At 33.7% G+C, this 14,978-nt stretch overlaps 1 pseudogene; it reads right to left on the bottom strand.

Moving 5' to 3' along the window:
• Nucleotides 1-5,119: 5,119 nt before the first annotated feature.
• The window catches only part of LOC149540557 (glutamate--tRNA ligase, cytoplasmic-like), a 56,469-nt pseudogene continuing 46,610 nt past the window's right edge, over nucleotides 5,120-14,978 (bottom strand).

Raw genomic sequence — 14,978 nt, 5'->3', positions numbered from 1 at the left:
AACAAAGTGGTCTTAATAGATCTTTGTAAATCTCATAGAAAAGTCCTTAATTTTTTGTAACTATTAAATCCTCTAACAAGGTGAGACCTTGCAGTCTCTTAAGCCTTTAACAGGGAAGACTCCTCATAGGGTAGATCATATCTTATGATCAAACATTGTAATTATTGCCATTTTCATCACTATGAAAAAATGGGTAAAGTGTTGACCAATGTTTTCTTTTAGGGTGGTGGCTATATATATATTTGAATTCATTAAATGCCATGCAAATTAAAGGGATACATAAATGTTTGATCATATTCTATCTTTTATATCCTTAAGTTTCTAAACTTTTTCGTATGTCTTATGCTTACAATTTTTTTTTTATAACCTTCTAAGCTTCTGTGGGTCATATTTTTTATGTCATAAAGTCAAAAATTACAATAGCCCTTGATCTTTCAGCAAATCAAGGGCCATCATTATGTCACTTTCTGGAGTTGCAAGGTCATTTCTTATAGCAAAATAATGACAAGCAAACACCTCTCTTGTGCAACCTTTTCTTGGTCATGGACTGCAAATGAAGGGGTGTCAGGTGAGTTGGCATATGGATGCATTCCAATTGGTCAAGGATACTAACACAAATAGAGGAAAGCTTCAACATTTTAGCTATTAGATTGTGGAGATTAATGATCCACACATGCCTACATTTTGAAAGTGATAAACAGTTAGTGAAAGCATGGATGCACCTATAGGACACATTTCCTAGTGATCCTAGAAAGTAAAGCTTGGTAGAGGTGAAAAAATCACAAGCAACCAATTGGCACACATTTAGAAAGAAGTGAAGGGTCAAAAGAAAGTGGTAGGGTCACCTTCTGAATGAGTTTCATAAGGTCATCGATAAAGGAAAGTATGAATTCATTCAACATCATTTATACGAAGAAGCCATGAACCTAAGATGCTAAGATGATAAGATGATATGATGAGTCCTTCATCATGAGATCGTAAGGGTAAAATGTAATGCTCGCAATGCTACAAAGTCAAAGAGGATACAACTATTGTCGTGTGATTACTAGGCTAAAAGATGAAGGCTACAATCTTACATTGAGTCATAAGATCATCAATTTGTGACATCAAGAGTATGGTTTAATGAAGTTGAGATAGATATCATAAGATCGTGGGAGAATAGATTTCATGCTACGATGCTATGCCTTGTCGTATGGTCATATGTTCACGTGATCGCTCAATCATAGGATCACAAGTGTATAATGGCCTATGAAAAGTTGAAATGTCGATGTTACAACATACAGTTTTTCATCAGATCGAAGAGGAAGATTTGAGAGGATGTGGCCATATGATGAAGATGATGTCGTAAGATCATAGGTTGGTGAAATGTGTCAAAAGAGTTTGACTAGGTTGCGTGCTCTGATTGCTCGAGGGTTCTGACTATTCAAAGGGTTTCTAGTTGTTCGGTGGCTATTGATTGGATAAAGATCTAGGGTTAGCTGGCATTTTTAGAAGTTTTTATGAAAAATAGGTGTTTTAAATATTTCTTAAGAATCCTTCATGATTTTCTTCTATAAATTACTTTTCTTTATAGTCAGTCTTGGATGGATGTTATGGAACTACCTTTGAAATATAAATAAAGGAATAGTTCAAGAGCCTTTCTTGTGTCTTTCACTAGTACATTTGCACTTGTTTTTCTACCAAATTTTTTGACCAAAGCTATGATTTCATCTTTTTTTGTGTGTTCATCCCTGTGCTGGTCAAAAATTTCCTAAGTTTTTCCAAGTTGGTCAAAATTTTGACCAACTTGGGTCATAACAAAAAAAGGAAAAAGTATATGCATTATATTATGTTGTATGCTATATTTTGAGTGGCAACAACAAAATTAGGGCTTCATTCACGCATTGAGTAACATTAAAAAATTCATGTGTAATATTGGGGCTTTTCCCATTTTTGTTTTGCACAGATTAATTGGTATACGCTGAGTGGAATTCCCCAGACCTAGGTGTGGAGCTGGAGGAATTCCATTGTTTTAGGTTCGTCTTCTCTTCCAAGGCTCGATGCATACATTTGTACGTTTAGATCTTAAGCTTTGGAGTTTTTCAATTGATTTGTGTTTCAGTGTCATGTAGGTTGGATTGGGAATGAGCAAAGGAAAAAACAAGGGATCACCATGATGACACCTCCTCTTAATCCAAGCATGGAAATATGATCCCATTTGTCTCTCATCTAGGTATTTTTAAACTTCACCTGCTATTTTTAATAACTTTTCCTAGTTTTATCACTACTGTGAGGAATTGTGTGATAATGTAACTAATTTCTACTAGCAATTTTTGTTTAGGTTTTATTCCCAAGGCCCAACCTATTCTGAAGGTTGTGAAATATTAAAACTGTTGATGGTGTTGTTTATTTTTTTTCTAAAAATCATGGCGAATTTGTATACCCATGCTTTCTTTAACCTATCAAAGGGCTCTCCATTTATTAGGGCTAGATTTTTGCTATTATGGAGAAGACTAGCTTGAACAATGTAAATGTGACAATCTTGACCTTGAATGCAAAGTACATTGCTAACAATTTGTCTCGTGTGAAAGAATTGATTTGGGAAAGTTGGATAAGTGTTTTGAAAGAAAGAGGCAACAAGACTTGTACAAGTAATTGAGAATGGAGTAGTAGATAGAATGGAGGAACAACTGGTTGGAGAGTGCATATTCAACCACGCCTGCCCCAACACTACGACGCCTGCAAGTGAAGCAGTGGGAGCCTAGCTAGGAAGTGATGACATTGCAAAGATTTTTTTCCTTACCAATTCTCACTCTCTCTACATGCCATAAAAGCATGTCTCTTAGAATTCATTTATGTGAAACTTCTTGATCAATAAACATTTGACAACTCCTCATCTTTAATCCTTCTCATTTAGAAATGCAAAGGATTCAACATTCCTCCTAAATATCTTCTAAAATTGGTCAAACATCATTATCCCTCTTTGTTACTGCTCCAACAGTAAAATCATGTTGCTGATATACTCATAGAAATGTCATTCCATATTTGTTTATCTTGATTACTTCCTCATAGAATTCTAAAACCATTCTTTTCATTGCTCTTTCTCTACATGAGTGTGCCTTATTCCTCTTATTCATCTGATTCAATCTTGAGGAAACCATCAAATATTTAATTAAAAGGAAACATCTTCTCAAGTCTGCTTCACCTTCCTTCATTAATGCTTGTAGAGATTCTCTTTGTCCTTTAGCATTCTCTCTTCTAGTCATGTTGCTCACTTCATTTCTTCATCTTTTTCCAACTCCATTTCTTTTCAATAATGCTTTTTACACACTATCAAACTCTTTTTCTGCATTTGACAATTGGCATCTTCCTACCCCTCTTATTTCTTGTTAGACACATTGTGCCAATCTTGATTTTGGAACTCAATTTAATGGGTTTGATTTATTTTAAAGTAGGTTTACTGTTCACATTACCAAACTCAACCAAGCCAAAGGAATATTCACATAATATCTCACATCTTGATTTCCATGTATTCATTAAAGAGCATACATATTATCTACTTGACTATATGCAATACTAATACAAGTAATGATGGAGATGATACTTGTTTGTTAATACAGAAACTCTCAAACTAGGCTAGGCTTCTTACAAGCCCACCTAAGCATAACATATGCTATCCCCTTCAATTCTTTAAGGTTAGAGACAAGGTGAATGACATATTCCTTGTGCCACTTTCACCTATTCCAGTTGTCTCTACCTATACCTCCAAAATAAATCACACAACAACCTCTCACACCTCACCACACAACACCTCTATCACCTCGCACCTCCAGGATCTTTATCAACACCATATCCCTATAAGCTTCCAAAGGAATTAATTCATTTCCAATATAGTACCTTCACTATTCATAAGGTTCTAGATACCTTAAAGGCTTTACAACAACAATACAAATTGCTCTACCTCATAGCCTCCCTTGGAAGGTAGATTAATAACTCAAATTCTCCAAAACACCTCTCAAACTAAAGGTAGATTGAGATATATCTTACTGGTATTGACATAATTTGAAGACTATAGATTCCCACTATTCAGTCAAATAAATAATTTTTGTTACTTAGGTTTGCACCCTTGTCCAGAGCCTATGCATGAGGACAACATAGTGTAACATGGAAACAACCTCCAAGCTGTGGGACTTGAACTATGAGGTTGAGTCTCTGGAGAAGGCCAACTTCCTCTTACTATCAATGTGCACCTAACTACTCTTGGAGAGGAAAAGGGGGAAGGAGATCATGAAAGCAAATCTACCTAATCTAATCTAAAGAGGTGATGCACCAAAATAGAGTGTTCAGACCAATCTCTGCCCATATATGCACTATTGAACTAGAATGAAACTAAGGATATACACATCTAGAATTTCTTTAATCTAATAACCACATGCAGATCAAAAAACTAGAATGAATGACACAAGGAAGAGAGATTTTCTTATATTATCATTCATAGGCCAAAAGAGATACAGTCATGCAGGTTACAGATATCCAAAAAAATCAATGAGAGGCAAGGATTCTTGCACTTTCACACCAATGGTTGAAGGAGATAAGTAGAGAATCATATAGTTTAGAGGCACAAGGGAATTTACACTGAAATTGTATAGCAACAATAGAGAAAAGTCAGAGAAAGGTTGACCTTAACAAAATCTATAAAAGTTGCCTTTATAGTTCAGGCATAACTGAGATTTTCCCTCCAAAACTGTCCTGCAACCATTGCCGTTGAGACCTATAAGAAATAATCATGGATAAAATCTGATCTGGGTATAGATCTAGATGCAAATGATATCTGATCTTTTGTATCAAATAATGCCTTGAGAAGATAGAAATGGTGCCATTAATTGTCTTGATCAGGTAGATGGATCGGATCAGAGTGGTAGAGTGTTCTTTCGCATTCAACATTCATTTCTAGGTGGTTGGGACCGATCATAGATATCAAATCATGCAGAAAACCCAATCTCTTATCATTTTTGGTGCATGAATCAACAGAGTCAGCAAATTAACCGAACTCTACATCCAAAACAAGCCACGTGGGCCAATAACTTCCTTTCTTTCTGCCACCTCACAAGGTCTTCCTGTGTTGACCACTCTTTTCTAACTAACTATGCCATCCTGTTAAAACCTGACTGCGACGGCTTACAACACAACCGCCGACCCTTAACTGCCAACCTTGGCCAGGCCTACAAGACACATGTCACCAAGGTGCTATGTTGCTATGAATATCTTTCGAGTGCTTTCTCATAGCAAGATAGCACTCATCGTAGATCTTCCTGAATCTGACGATCATGAAGACTCACCATTTCCTGTGCTTGCCTTTAAGACTTCTGGGCCCACAGACCACTGTCAGCACACCTGGCATCTGAATCAGCCTGAATTGGTACCATCCCCATAGCTTTATAACACTTGGCCCCACTGATCCACATGGTGAAAGGGTGCTATGTCGCTAATGTTAACATCCTTACAGTTCTCCATAGCGAGATAGCGCCTGCCGTGGATCTAATTCACATCTACAGTGCTCAAACTCTTTGCAGGACCGCATACCTAGTCAACTGGATAGCCAATAAGATCTACCTTCATACTCTAACCTGCCTGACAACTGCCACAAAAGATAAGCCACTTGTTGATACCTTATGAGAAAGTGGGCCCATGACGTCAACTGTGCCACACATCGCTGAGGTGTTATGTTGCTATGGGTATATATCGTGCAACTCTCAATGGTGCGATAACACCTACTGTAGATGTTCCTTGATCTAGTGGTGAGAAAAATGGGTCTGTCCTATTAGTATACTGACTAATAGAAACTAGCCATGCGCCAACCTGTCTGAAAACCCTCGTTTGCAGCCCACCAAGTGAAACAGGACCCACATTCTGCACAGTCATCTTTAGCCAATGAAAACTAACCAATTGCCAATGTGTCTGACAAATCATATCATGATATCTAATGGGGCACACTTGGGACCCACCGTATTTCCAAACCTTGCCATATGATCACTTTCCGTTTGGGTGCTATGTCGCTAATGATGAGAAGCTTGGATTTTTTGATAGCACCATGGCACCCATCGTGGAACTGGCAAAACCCGATGCCAGAGAAATAATCAGGGAAAAGGGGACCCACCTGAGATGTGACAGAAGGGCGCTATGTCATTAATGCAAAACATTGTGCAACTTTCAAAAGTGACATAGCGCCAACTGTCGATATCCTCAGATCTAACGATGAGGAACTTGTGGGCCATAGAAACATATCATAAGGTTTGATCGTTTAAATTTTTTTGATATTCCTGGGCATTAAAATAATATTAACTCTAGGAACTAGCCGTTAGATAGGCTGGGCATTTAAAATTTAAATTTTGGCAGGGTGCAAAAATGAGCAACAATAATCTGTAGGCTAAGTCTAAACAAAGAAGCCTAACAACACATCTATTCTTTCTAACCTCACTTACTCTCCAAAAACAACAACACAAGAACTTCCAAATGACATTACCTTGTCAAAGTCAATTTCAAGCTTTCAACTTTTAGGCTTCCACTCATTGGTAGATGACAGAATTCACAAACCTGAGTAATTGTGAAGATTGCCTTATTGAATAAGGTAACTACCCCCATGACTCCATTTCTTTTCTACTCTACTCTCCTCAAGGTTCCTCTATACTCAAAGAATGTATAGTAGTCTTCATATAGGCAACCTCAACCAAGACACTATCACGATTTTTTTGCATAATGATGATTCATAGTTTTTTATTGCATATGACAATAATTAATATGCTGATTCATGGCTTATGGAATCAATATAAGGTATCTACTTAATGGGAGGGAAATCTAAAACATCCACATACCTTTTAAGTTCTCCCAAACTTTATAAAATAAAAACATGCAATTGCTATGATTAACAATTCTAAAAACTATAGATAATTTGTTGCTCAACCCGTAAATACAAAGAACCATATTACTAACTCATGATATGCTACATTCATATTGATCCATGCCTTCAATAACCTTCACAAGGAAGTTTAATAATCACTAAAACCATGAAAAAGTAAGGAAGAACATAATGCCGTAAACAAATATCAGTATATGCAAATTTCCAAAAAAAATATACTTGTATTATACAAAGTTATCCGTCATAATTTGCATGTTTCTATTCCACATCTCTTCTTCTTCTTCTCTATACTCTTTTTCCAAATGAAATTACATTTCTTTACATCAAAAAATAAAACCTTTCACCTCCCTAAGAAGTTTGAACAAGATGAATGATTGTTCACCTTCTAGACTTTGTTAATTTTCCAAAGAAAATGCTGATAACATTTCTGGGCAATTTTTACATATTTTCACATTTTGCATTTTATGTTCTAATATACTTTCCTAGGTACCTTAAAATATTTATCATCATCTTATGATGTCTTGACACTATCATATATTCCATTTATGCCTTAGCATGAAATTTTCCCACTTTTTACTCACTATGACTCATAATATTTAAAACAAGAAATTGGTCAACATGACCTTAATTTGAATACCTAATAACAAGACATGAAACAACTAATTCATAATCTATCAAGACTCAAAATATACTAAATAAAACTCAAGATTCCACAACAGATGGTCAGAGTACCCTGCACCAAATATGCTAAACATTACAAGGCTTGATTTGTTCTTTGGTGCATGAATAGTAACATATACTTCTGTAGTGAGATAAGTCCCTTGATTCTAGTATAATTTAACTTGTCATTTTCTCACTCAAATAAACTTTAAATACAACCACTAAAACTTATATAGTTGAAGAAAAATGAAAATGCAACTTCTCATCATGCAGATGGTGTAGACACATCAAACACAATTTCATAGTTACTTACATTGCATTCTATATATGTAATCCATTAATAATTTCAACTTTATTGCCAATCCATCCAAGAATTACATAATATATTAATCTTTCAAAATAAGGAACATAAAGTGCACATGTTTCAATCAATAGGCTAAGTATATCCTCCTAATTAAATAATCACGCTATCAACAAGGTTGCACATGGGTGAGTGTTATATTTGGCTAATTTGAGACTCGATCCCAGGTAGAAAGGACTACCTTTAACAGAAGAATCTGAATGGGAATGTAACATGATCCCTACACTATCTAGGCCAAAGTTACTAATTAATCTTTAGATGATTATATTTATTTTTGATTATCCCCTTGATGGTTTCTTGATTGAAATAGTGATGACATTAATCAGTTATGTTGACATGAATTACTTTTGTTGGACCAAGGAAACCATCAAGGTTTGCAAATCCCAATTGAAAAATGTTTAGTCAGACTAGTCCACTCTTGATAAATATGAATCTAGTTCTTCCATGTTTAAAAAGAATCTAATTCTTCCATGTTAGGACATCTAAAATTAAAGCTATTTTAGGATAGAAAATTATAACATTACATTCTAGATTTTTGAATTTTCTATAGGGTATATGCACCACACACATTAGATTTTGGATTTTCTATAGGGTATATGTAGTGCAAATAGGTAATATGTTTCCTGATCTAAATATTCTTGTGCTGATATCTTATAATTTGGTTTTATAATGTGGCTAAGTAAAAATTTTCAACAATACTTTATCCTTTGCTCTATTCTAGGTTATACAAGATTAAAAAAACCCTTAATTTAATTTTCACTCTCATTGCTTATGATTTTTTTTTTTTTTTTGTAGAATCCCTCTTTGGTCTTTAGGGCCTATTTGTCCTGGTTCATGTTGCATTGGATCTCTACTAGGTAAGTACAATTTTTTTATAATCATTTATCCTTTACTCTATTTTATTATTTAGGTTATGCAAGATAATTAACCCCTTTATTACTTTTGAATTTTATTCTCCAAGCTATCCTATGCATTTTCTTTTAAGCATTGCATTGTTTTGGAAGAGCTCTTACTTAATGATTCCTTTTTGTTCTTGAAGCTAATAAATAGTTTATCATCAGGAGGGATCAATCAATGAACTAATGTGTGACAAGGAGTGATTACATCGAGCACAAGTGCCATTTTAGGTAAGAAGAAACCATTTTCCATCAAGTTGTCTTTCATGCCTTTGCTGTTTATTGCATTTCAAGTTCCCTTAGGTGCCTTTGTTATTTATGTTTGCATTTTACATATGGTTTGTAGGTTAATTGAGTTGCCATTGCAAATTTTTGAAAAGTTTTAGATTCCATTGTAGATGTTTGATAGGTTTTGAGTTGCCATTATAGACGATTGAAAGGTTTCGAGTTGCCATCGCTAAGTGGTAGAAATCTACAACTTTTCTTATCACATAATGTATTTGCCAAGGGTTTCATCAAATCAATAAGTAATTTTTTTCAAAGCATGTATTTGGTAAGGGTTTCATCAAAATGATATTATGGCATTTATAATTGTTTGTATTGTTAATAATTGCACAATAATTGCAAAAATCCAACTAAGTGTAACATATGAAGCCTTTGTCATATCACTATCCACTCACTTCAAATATTTTCAAGTTATGCATTGTTGAATGTATGCACTATTGGATGTTCTTCTATCAGCAGTAATATAGTCACGACTTCACACACTGACTCCTCTCCTCTCTCCATGGTCAGGGTTTTACAACATTGACAATCTTGTTTAATGCATACACAAAAATGTTGTAGTTGCTTCTAGCGTTATAAGAAGTAGCTTGAACATGTTTGAATAACAAGATTAGAAATTGAGTCTACATTGACAATGTTAATTTTTTAAATGTTCATATGCATTATTTTTTATTTTGGTAATTTCAATTTGTTGCCTTCTATTTGTACTTAAAGAAATGATTGTGTTAGTTTTGTTTAGAGTCTAGATAAGAAAATGTTGCCTGATAAGCATTGGTAAAACTATCATAATCTAAGTAGTCTTTGCAAATATATGCTTAAAGAATTAGGGCTCCTATTTTATGGGTAGAAATAGTTCCCCTCCAATCTGACTAAAGCTGCTAATCTCTAACAAATTTAATAATCCACCTCCTTCTTTAATACAATAACTACTGTCTAATTTAGTTAGCTCTCTTCACTTGCATCCTCCAGGATCTTAAGTCACCATACACCTTAACATCTCATTCTCTAACCTTCTACAAGGTTTATTGGCCAACTGATAGGTCTAGCCCTTCCCAATATTCCAAATTCAAAAGTTGCACTAGGAGGCTTAAAAGGGGCTCATTCCTAGTAGCCCTGTTTTTGTCAAATTTACTTAAAGTTCAAAAAATTCCAAAAAAACACCAAAAATATTTATAGAATCTCTTAGTAGGTGTAAAACCATATCTAAATCTCTAATTTTGGTTTAAGATCACAAGTTTTCAGCTCTTTTCTACCAAGCCCTAGTTGCTTATCCTTATAGGCTCATTCCCACAAAATCCATGAAGAAAATTATTCCACAAACATCATTGGAATGGTATTTTCATTCTTTCCATTGAAGCTTTTTCCTTCACCAATCCTAGAACACCTTCTGTGCTGTGATTCTTAGCAATTAGCATGTTAAACTTGCAGTCACAGTCATGAAATTTAGTATTGCATCTCCATCTGATGAAAACTCCCAATATCCTCACCCTTCATACTATCTCCACCTTCCAATATAACTATCCATCGGGTACCAAGAAGTTTGGGTTGCGAGAATGAAAGATTATTTTTTTTACCTGTAAACCCTCAATCTAGACTTAGGGTAAACAAAAAGTATAACATAGAGGAGGTTGATGGTGCTATTTATATATGGATAAAAGCTCTTAGTCCAAGAATAAAATTCAATTCAAAAGATCTATGTTACAAACTAAATCATGTAGAGGGAAAGGGTTGAATTTTAATGTGAGCACCAATCCATCAAAACATATGAATAGAAGATTTACAATTTTTGGACAAGTATGAATAAACTAGGACTTTAATGAGAACAATTCAACTCTTGATGAAACCAATTTTTTCTTTCAAAACTATATGTGCAATTATAAACATTAAGTACAACATGTCCAATTTTTTTTAGATATACACATTAGTTACACCAAATTTTTCTTTCAAAACCATATGTGCAGATATAAACATTAAGTACAACATATCCATTTTTTTTTATAGATATACACATTAGTTCCACCAAAATTTTCTTTCATAACCATATGAGTAGTTATAAAAATTAAGTACAACATGTCCAATGTTTTTGCAGATAATATACACATTGGTTAGATCAAATTTTTATTTCAAAACCATATGTGCAAATATAAACATTAAGTACAACATATCCATTTTTTTTGCAGATATATTTTCCTATGAAGAAAGACCATGCTTGAATATGAACCTAGAACAAAATAATGAGACAATGTCTACATTGTGATCTCAGTTTCAAAGAAAAGATGATAAATGTAATTGCCCTTGAAAAAAGTGTAAGGGCTTAAAGAATCAAAGAATTCTAATCACAACAACCCAAAGTCATTGTAGGCAACATGGTCACATTGAAGGGGGCCATGATTTTTGTTTATTGTTGAATATGGATTTCCTACTGGCCGAACATGGAGGTGTGACTATCCACGCTGAGGATAACACTCCCATGTAAGAAGATGATAATGTGCTAGAGGAAATGATTGAAGAAGATGGTATTAGAGTAGGTGATGAAGAGGCTCACGATGATGTTACTAGTGCATCTAATAATGATGATGAAGATGGTATTGATATACCTTTACTTGAGAAGGCACATGAGCCCCTACACTAAGGATCCCAAACAACTCTTCTCTCATCTATAGTGTTGTTCGTGAACTTAATGGTTATGAATGGTTTATCCAATGTAGCAATGTCATGTATGCTAAGGTATGCCATTTTTATCATCTTCAATGTTAGCATACAATTACTATTCATTATATTAACAATGCATATTTTTTTGTTGTAGGTTGATAGGTAAATTTTATTACCACCATCAAACATTCTACCTTGTTCCTACTAAGAATTATCTACCATTATATATTATATTGGAATGAAGTATTAGACAATACATGCACGACCCAATGATCACATTCTATATCATAAACAACATGAATTTGCAATAGAATGCTCTGATTTTCATATTAGTAGATATCAATCAGATGAAATAACAAAAAAGGTGCCTCACAAGGTTCTTTGGTATATTCGATGTCTTCAACGATTATTCAGGTGCACTTGGCACAATTTATGGATTACCATGTACGCAACAGAAGTCAAGATGACATTATGCGAATGCCTACAGATGGTTCTGCATTTAAAGAGATAGAAGAAACATGATCACACTTTAAAGAAGAACCTTGTAAGCTACAAATTTCATTGGTAGTGGACGATGTCAATCCATTTGGAGATATGAAATCCATTTACTTAGTGTGGCCTATTTTTGTTATTAACAATAACATTCCTCCTTGAATGTCCATAAAGAGGGAGCACATAATGTTGTCAATAATTGTGCCAGGTATTTTTTCATTTAATATTTATTTAAATTAATTCATAAATAGTACATGAAAATGGTCATAATAATTATGTAATGTTTATTTTCATTTAATTACTAGGTAAGTACTAAGTTAAAGATATGAACATGTATGTTGAACTCCTAATTGACGAGTTGTTGAAGTTATGGAATGACATCACTATGTATGACATCTCTAGACCAATATGACATCAAAAATTTCAATTCCATTCAATGCTTGTGTAGACAATACATGAATCCCTTGGGCTAACTAATTTTTTTAGTATGTTATGTTGTTGAAATCACATATTTTTGGTCTGTTATAGTTCATACACATTACTATTGTATGCTTAATTTGTGCATGATAATTTTACATGATCTAATTGTAAATGATCTTTTAGATCTTCAGACAAAGGAAAAATTCACATGTCTAGTTTGTGGTCCGAAGATGAAATCTTGTCATTTAAGAAGTCTAGGAAAGTAGGTGTTGAATGCATTTAGGTGCTTTCTCCACAATAATCATAAGTATCAAATTACTGAAAAACATCTTTTTAATGGGAAAGAAGAGACATCATCAAGGCCATGAAGAATGACACCTCATCTATGGAAGTTGGAATACAATCAACTAAATCGTCAAGGTAATATCCAGTTTGTCATCTGAAGTTTAACATTTAGATTTTGATATTGTCTTATATTTAGTAGTGATGTAATTGATGCTCCTAAAAGTCATCAAGGCATCAATGACCAACTTTTTAGAAGAATGAAAAGTTATCCTACTCAATTTAGTAGGTTACCATACTACATGGATCTCTCAATTGTGCATATCTTTGATGTTATGCATATTGGAAAGAATGTAACAAAGACACTATGAAAAATATTGGACAGAAGACATGATAGATAAAAAATTGCCAAAATTTGTACTAAAATTCATGAATCAAATCATGCACTGAAAGATTTCATTGAATCAAATATCAATGGAGATTGCATAAATATGAGTGCCCTTCCTTGGTTATTAATGTAGCAACAAAGTGATGCATTAAAAGAAGTCATAAAAAAAAAAATTTCCCATAGGATTTGCTACAAATATAAGCACTCTTCTATCAAACAAAGGTGATTTTGGTCTAGGGTTGAAAGTACATGATTGACATACCTTTGTCAAGGTAAGTCATGTTCTCTATTTACAATATATTTGTAAAATTGAATATACTACCTATTGCATTATTTAATAATATATTGAAATGATCATTTTTTAATGATTGAAACATGTCATACCTCTATCCCTCCCACACTAGTTTGACAACAATATTAAACAAGTTATATATGATCTTGGAAAATACATGAGGTTAGAAATATTTTTTCTTAGATTTCTATAATTTTATTTGAAATCTATTGTATAATTTTATCTGATATCTCATTTATATGTTCTTGTACATTGAATCTCTTTTAGGTGGCTATCATCTAAAGAAATTAATAAAAAAGATATAAAATATTGGAAGAGAAAAATTCCATAGCTTATGTGTGAAATGCAAAAGTGTCTACCTTCAACCTTTTTCAATGCTCAAGAACACTACCTCATACATCAAGTTGAGGAGATTGAATTGTGTGGATTTGTACAAACTAGGTCAATGTGGATGGTTGAGAGGCACTTGAAATTTATGAAGGGCTTAGTTCGACAAAGAGCACATTCTGAGGGTTCTAAGGTATACTAAACCATGGTATACATTAGTGAATATCTTCCAAAGTTTGTAGCAAATATCCATGTAGATCGCATTTCGGATCCCAACTCTATTGACAAATTTGAAGGGGACTACTTGATGGGGAAAGGTAGATTGAGAGGTAATTATAAGTTGTTTTTTTGTAGTTAATTAATTCTTATCCATCATCAATATAAGTTGTTTCTAACTGGTCTAATTGTTTTCTTTATAGTTGGTCATGAGTGAGATGCACTACATTTGTATATTGCAAACAATCTTGATTGGATGATGGTATAGATTGAGCAGTCTCAAGAAAATGGTTGCTCATTAACATGGGACAATGTTACATTGTTGGTTAAAAAATCTCATCATAATAGAGATCCCAATGTTACACCAATGGTACTTGATCTAGTATATGGCTTAAGAGAGACAAAGGTACATAGAAGATTACTAATCATGAGCCATAAGTTTAATATCAACTCACAGATCAACATAAATAATCTTAATATATTTGAATAATTGTAGGTCAAACATCACAAAGCTATGTACTACCATGGCCATACATTTTGCACAAAAAAGTCAGATGAAACAAAGAAAATGTGTGATTTTGGGATAAGTGTAGTCTTCTTGGTCACCAATATTTTGTCTAGAACTAACATACATCCTCAATAATTTGAAAATTGATACTATGGCATTTTGGATGATATACTTGAGTGCAACTTTAATTCATTCAAATTAGTTTTATTTGTTGTCAAATGGTGTAGGCTATAATTGAATGGAAATGATCATGATAGGACTATCATTGAACATGAAAGTGGATTTACAATGATTAATACAAAGT

The sequence above is a fragment of the Cupressus sempervirens genome, chromosome 9, assembly GCF_028749045.1.
Source record: "Cupressus sempervirens isolate cs-2001-9-10 chromosome 9, ASM2874904v1, whole genome shotgun sequence".
NCBI lineage: Eukaryota > Viridiplantae > Streptophyta > Pinopsida > Cupressales > Cupressaceae > Cupressus > Cupressus sempervirens.
The sequence above is the reverse complement of the archived record's forward strand: the minus strand, read 5'-3'. Positions and strand labels throughout refer to the sequence as shown.